Source organism: Triticum aestivum, chromosome 3A (genome assembly GCF_018294505.1).
Source record: "Triticum aestivum cultivar Chinese Spring chromosome 3A, IWGSC CS RefSeq v2.1, whole genome shotgun sequence".
NCBI classification, from domain to species: Eukaryota; Viridiplantae; Streptophyta; class Magnoliopsida; order Poales; family Poaceae; genus Triticum; species Triticum aestivum.
In genome coordinates this window covers 665,893,391-665,900,243 of record NC_057800.1, presented here as the reverse complement: position 1 = coordinate 665,900,243, position 6,853 = coordinate 665,893,391, and positions in this window count along the sequence as shown.

Sequence of the window (6,853 nt, the reverse complement as noted above, 5' to 3'; positions counted from 1 at the left end):
GATCAATGTGCACACAGTATCGTATTTCCCATACAAGGCTCTTAGAATCTTCTTGATGATGAATATATCAGTCATCTCTTTGCTTCCTGAGCTGGCAATCTCATTTGTGGTGAGAGCAAGCCTAGAGTACATCTTACCAACTCCTTCACCATCCTTCATTTTGAACATGTCAAGTTGACTTTGAAGCACATCCAACTTGGATTCCTTGACGGACTCAGTACCTTCGTGCATATCAACCAAAGTATCCAAAATTTCCTTTGCATTCTCAAGGTAGCTGATTTTGTTGAATTCTTTGGGGCACAATCCGCTGAAGAGAATATCGGAAGCTTGAGCGTTGTATTACAACATCTTCAATTCTTCCGCGGATGCTTCACGACCTGGTTCTCTTCCATCCTCGAAGTATTCACCTTGCAAGCCAATATGCACAACAGCCCAAACGACGGGGTTATGACCAAGAATATGCATTTTCATCTTATGCTTCCAACTAGCAAAATTAGTACCATCAAACTAAGGACCTCTACGGTGATAATTTCCCTCGCTAGACGCCATATTCTCATAGGTTGTGAAACCAAGGCTATGATCACCAAAGCTATGGAAATCAAGGCAAATGGAGACCAAAGCTCTGATACCACTTGTAGGATCGAAAGTAGGTCTAGAGGGAGGGGGGTGATTAGACTACTTGACCAAATAAAATGATATGCAATGCATATGCATGCTTCGGAAGGGAAAGGTTGAACCAGGTGAGGGAGTCCTGAATTAGGGGGTGTTCGGATAGCCGGACTATACCTTTAGCCGGACTCCTAGACTATGAAGATACAAGATTGAAGACTCCGTCCCGTGTCCGGAAGGGACTTTCCTTCGCGTGGAAGGCAAGCTTGGCGATACGGATATGATGATCTCCTACCATTGTAACCGACTCTATGTAACCCTAACCCTATCCGGTGTCTATATAAACCAGAGGGTTTTAGTCCGTAGGACAACGTACACATCAACAATCATACCATAGGCTAGCTTCTAGGGTTTAGCCTCCTCGATCTCGTGGTAGATCTACTCTTGTACTACCCATATCATCAATATTAATCAAGCAGGACGTAGGGTTTTACCTCCATCGAGAGGGCCCGAACCTGGGTAAAACTTCGTGTCCCTTGCCTCCTGTTACCATCCGGCCTAGACGCACAGTTCAGGACCCCCTACCCGAGATCCGCCGGTTTTGACACCAACATTGGTGCTTTCATTGAGAGTTCCTCTGTGTCGTCGCCATCAGGAAGGATGCCTCGCCCCATCTTTAAAGACGGCACTGTTGCTAAGGGAGCTTTGGCTGTCGGCCAAACCCTCCGGCTAGGTGGTTTTCTTATGACCGCATGTTCGGCTTCTGCGCCGACGATGACCTCTCGAGCCATCGAAAACAATCTTCATGTCAGCTCAGAACTTGCCGAGCAGTTAAGATCCAATGGGGCTTTCCTCCATAAATGAGCTCTTGGATCGCTTCACCGCCCTGGGAGTTGCTACGGGTTACGACCAGATCGGGCCTAAAACCGATCTGAGAGAGATTAACTCTCCCCAACTCACCCATCACGTTGGCGTGGTAGAGGGACAGTGCGGCGACCCTTCATCTATCTTAAGGACTCGCTACGTCCGGATTCCCGATCCCTCCAAGCCTGATACCCGCGGAGGGGAGGATATCACTCAAGACCTGAACTTAGAGTCAGGCGACGGGCTGGATTCATTAGACAACATCCAGGAATCCAAATTTTCGAGTTCGGAAATTCCTCGGCCTCTGAGCCTTAGATGGGGTGAGGCTTCAGATTTAATTCCACCCACCCACCCCAACATAAGTGATCTATCCAAAATCAGGCAAGAACCCGATGAAACAGTACATCATTATTGGGCCAGATTCCTCTTAGTTAAGATGTAACACCCCGGATGTAACTTTCCCTATTTGTACTCCAACTCTTGCCGTTTCTGGCGTTAAGTTATATTTTTTTCCTCGGGTTCGGGTTTTTGTCTTCGTGTGTTGTTGTCGTTGTCATGCATCTCATATCATGTCATGATGTGCATTGCATTTGCATACGTGTTTGTCTCATGCATTCGAGCATTTTCCCCGTTGTCCGTTTTGCATTCCGGCGCTTCGTTCTCCTCCGGTAATCATTTCTAGCTTTCTTTCGTGTGTGGGGATTAAACATTTCCGGATTGGACCGAGACTTGTCATGCGGCCTTGGTTTACTACCGGTAGACCGCCTGTCAAGTTTCGTACCATTTGGACTTCGTTTGATACTCCAACAGTTAACCGAGGGACCGAAAAGGCCTCGTGTGTGTTGCAGCCCAACACCCCTCCAATTTGGCCCAAAACCCACCAAACTCTGCTCCATGTCCTAGAGCGTTCTATCACGATCGCGTGGCCGAAAAACGCACCTCATTTGGACTCTCCTAGCTCCCCCTATGCCTATATATACACCCCTCCAAAAATTCGCGGATCCCCTCTCGAAACCTTAAAAAAATAGATCTCCGCCGCCGCCGGACATGTCCGACCCACACCGGACAATGTCCGGATCCGCCGCCGCCTACCGCCGCCCGCCACATGGCCCTTGCCTGTCCCCCCCGCCGCCGTGGCCCGGGAGCCCGAGGCCGGCCCCCGCGGCCCGCATCGCCGCCCGCCGCCGCCTCGCATTAGCCCCGCCTCCTTCCTCGTTGCCGGGCCACCGCACCGCCGCCTCCATCGCCGCCGGCCACCGCCTTCTCTTTCCGACGCCGTCCCGACGCCGGCCGGCGCCAGCTGCCTCCGCCACCGCGCCGGCAAGGCCGCGCCGCCACCGCCCCGCTCCGGTGAGCTCCACCGGCGCTGCCCCGGCCCCTTCCTCTCCCCGGCCGGCCTCCTCCTCAACTCCGGCAAGAACTCCAGCGAAAAGGAGCTCGAAGTCCGGCGAACCTCGGGTTGCGCGCAGATCCAGATCCGGATCGGTTTAGGGTTGATTTTTTCCCTCCGAACCCTAATTTTTATGCCTACTTTGACCTGCTGTATCTCCGCATCCGTTGCTCCGATTTGGGCATATAGCATATCAAAATGTTTGCCCCGATGAGTACATCATTTCATTCCATTGCATCATTTTCATTTGAGTTCATCTTGATGCCGGAAACGCTGTTAGAAGGAGGCTTCATGAGTTAATTGTCAGATCTGCTAGTTCATCTTAGACTTTTGTCATTTTTGCCACGATTGTTGTGTGCATGATATGCCTGTGAGTCCTTCATATGTTTTGTTAAGGATTTTGTTATCTTTTCAGAGGTGCAACCCATGCATTTTTAAGATGTGTGTGGTGACTTGTGCAAGCTTGCAAAGTGAGGCACCCGGTAAATGTGTTTTCAGGGACTTAGTAGTTTTCACTAAGTCTGGGATTATTTAGTTCATAATGCCATATATTCTTGTTGTTTCCTAGTGATCCGTGCCTCTTTTGAGGATGATCAGTAAGGGAGTTTTGTTAACCATGTTATTCTCTATCCATCCATGCCTTTGTTTGCAATTATGGAGCACCCTAGCTTGAGTCAATCGAGCTCTACTTTTGCTTCGTTGTGAATCTGGGCAGATCGTCAACTTGTTTGCGATTTTGCCGATGTTATTGTAGTTGATCCATTGTTCTTGCCATGCCTAGCTTGTATTTTGTGCCTTCTTTATGGGTGTATGCTTGTATTGCCATGACTTGCACCATAGTGAGTGCATCGAGCTCGTAAACATGCCTTCGTGAGTTATGTTTCAGCATGTCTCAGTTTTCACTAAGTCTGAAAACTGATTATGTTTTTGCTATGTTCGTGTGCTTGTTAGTATATTTTGTCATACCTTTTGGCTCAAGGTCACTAAGGGACTTTTGTTAAGCTTGTTGAGTAGATCCATGCCATGTCTTTCTTTGTCATGTTCAGATCCTGTAGCATGTGTTTTGTTGCTCCGAAGAGGGCTATATGATCTGAAATTCCAGACAAGTGTTAATTTCACCAAGTCTGAGAACTGTTTGTCATTTGCGTTTTTGTCATGCTTGTTTGAACCTGTTAATGGATGATTTGGCTATAGCTCAGTGCTAGACTTTTGTTAAGAATCTTGTGTGCATCCCTGCCATATATTTTGTTGTCATGTTTTGTGGCTGTAGCATGTTCATCTCGTTGCATTTAGATGCCTACTTGCTGTAAATCGCAGACCGGTGTCATTTTTGAATCGCTTGCCATTTCCAAACCGTAACTCCGATTCCGGCGTTCTTTATATCATTTTCAAGCGATTTTATCTCATCTTTCCAGTGGCACCCTTGGAATTCCCAGTTGAGGCCAGGTTCATGCATTTCCTGTCATATCTTGCATTTTGCATCCCGCATCGCATCCCGCATAACATATCATCATTTCATCATATTGCTTGGTCTTGCACGTGGTTGATTGTTTCCTTGTTGCTTGTTTGTCTTGTTTGGGTAGAGCCGGGAGACGAGTTCGCTAACGAGGAGCCCGTTGAGTTTGCTTTTGAGGATCCAGTCAACTCTGACAACTGTGCAGGCAAGATGATCATACCCTCGAAATCACTACTATCTTTGCTATGCTAGTTTGCTCGCTCTTTTGCTATGCCATTGCTATGGTGCCTACCACTTGCTTGCAAGCCTCCTAAATTGCCATGTCAACCTCTAACCCACCGTTGTCCTAGCAAACCGTTGATTGGCTATGTTACCGCTTTGCTCAGCCCCCTCTTATAGCGTTGCTAGTTGCAGGTGAAGATTGGAGGCCGTTCCTCGTTGGAACATCTTTTATTTACTTGTTGGGATATCATTATGTTGCCATGTTATCTAAATGCATCTATATACTTGGTAAAGGGTGGAAGGCTCGGCCTCTCGCCTAGTGTTTTGTTCCACTCTTGCCGCCCTATTTTCCGTCATATCGGTGTTATGTTCCCGGATTTTGCGTTCCTTACGCGGTTGGTTTATAATGGGAACCCCTTGATATTTCGCCTTGATTAAAGCTTGTCCAGCAATGCCCAACCTTGGTTTTACCATTTTCCACCTGGCCTTTTCTTTCCCTTGGGTTCTGCAGACTCAAGGGTCATCTTATTTTAACCCCCCCGGGCCAGTGCTCCTCTGAGTGTTGGTCCACCTGTCAGCTGCCGGTGGCCACCAGGGGCAACTCTGGGCTGGCCTACCCGTACCTAAGACAATCTGAGTGTGCCCTGAGAAAGAGATATGTGCAGCTCCTATCGGGATTTGTCGGCACATTCGGGCGGTGTTGCTGGTCTTGTTTTAACCTGTCGAAGTGTGTTGAGTTACCGAGATACCGAGTCTGATCGAAACGTCTTGGGAGGAGGTCTATTCCTTCGTTGACCGTGAGAGCTTGTCATGGGCTAAGTTGGGACTCCCCTGCAGGGATTGAACTTTCGAAAGTCGTGCCCGCGTTTATGGGCAGATGGGAATTTGTTAATGTCCGGTTGTAGATAACTTGAACCTTAATTAATTAAAATGAATCAACCGAGTGTGTTACCGTGATGGCCTCTTCTCGGTGGAGTCCGGGAAGTGGACACGGTGTTGGAGTAATGTTTGCGCAGGTTGCTCTCTAGTTTCTCGCTCGTGCTTTGCCTCCTCTTCCCGCTCTCTTTTGTGAATAAGTTAGCCACCATACTTGCTAGTCGCTTGCTGCAGCTCCACTCTTATAGTTTACCTTGCCATACCTATAAGCTTAAATAGTCTTGATCGCGAGGGTGCGAGATTGCTGAGTCCCTGTGGCTCACAGATTACTATTACACCAAATGCAGGGCCTGATGATTCCGCTCCAGGAGACGCGTATGAGCTCAAGTGGGAGTTCGACGAAGACTCTCAATGATACTATGTTTCCTTTCCCGACGATCAGTAGTGGTGCCCAGTTGGGGGTGACTGGGACCGTTGTCGCATGTTGGGTTCTCTTTTATTTTGGCGCCGTAGTCAGGCCATGAGTGTTTGATTGATGTAATGTTATTTATGTACTTGATTGACGTGGCAAGTGTAAGCCAACTATGTTCTCCCCTTTTATTATTATATTACATGGGATGTTGTGAAGATTTCATAACTTGCGACATATGCCTTCAATGCGATTATATCTCTAAGTCGTGCCTCGACACGTGGGAGCTATAGTCGCATCGAGGGTGTTACAAGTTGGTAATCAGAGCCTTCCCCGACCTTAGGATCCCCATTGCTTGATCGTTTTTAGCGGCCGAGTTGTGTCTAGAAAAATGTTTTGAGTCATTTAGGAATTATATATCGGAGAGGATTAGGAATTCTTTTTACTTCCCAGTCTCCTCATCGCTCTGGTAAGGCATCTTGACGTAGAGTTTTGACTCTTCTCTTCTCAAATTTCACTAAAAAAAATTTAGGATCACGCGGGTATCTTGGAATCGTTCCGATGGCTTTATGATGAGAACATTGTCTTGGTGCCTCCTGTCAGGGGTTTAGTGGAAGTGTCCCGAGGAGTTGAGCTCTGAGGTGTTGTCATCATAATTTTATCATTGCAATTCTGGAATACCTGAGTCTAGTACGCCGACATCGAAAATCACTTTTATGCAGTTCGTTGGTGAGATAACCTCGACGCCACCCAGTACTAGGGCGGGAGTTCGGGAGTATCGCCATAACTTGTATAACGGATGCTTTTCGAAGGTTGAGGTAGATGGTTTCCGAAGGTTTCTTGGTTATGTGTTGAAGGATGGATACAGCTGGATGTAGGATTTGCTAGTTTGCGTGAGATATTATGCTTCCCCTGTATCCCCAACACCTGATTCCATAACCGGAAAGGTTCGGAAGTTTCATAGGTGGGAATTCTAGTAGCTCTAGTTTTTCTTCCACGGATATTGGTTTGCTATTGGGATTTCCTA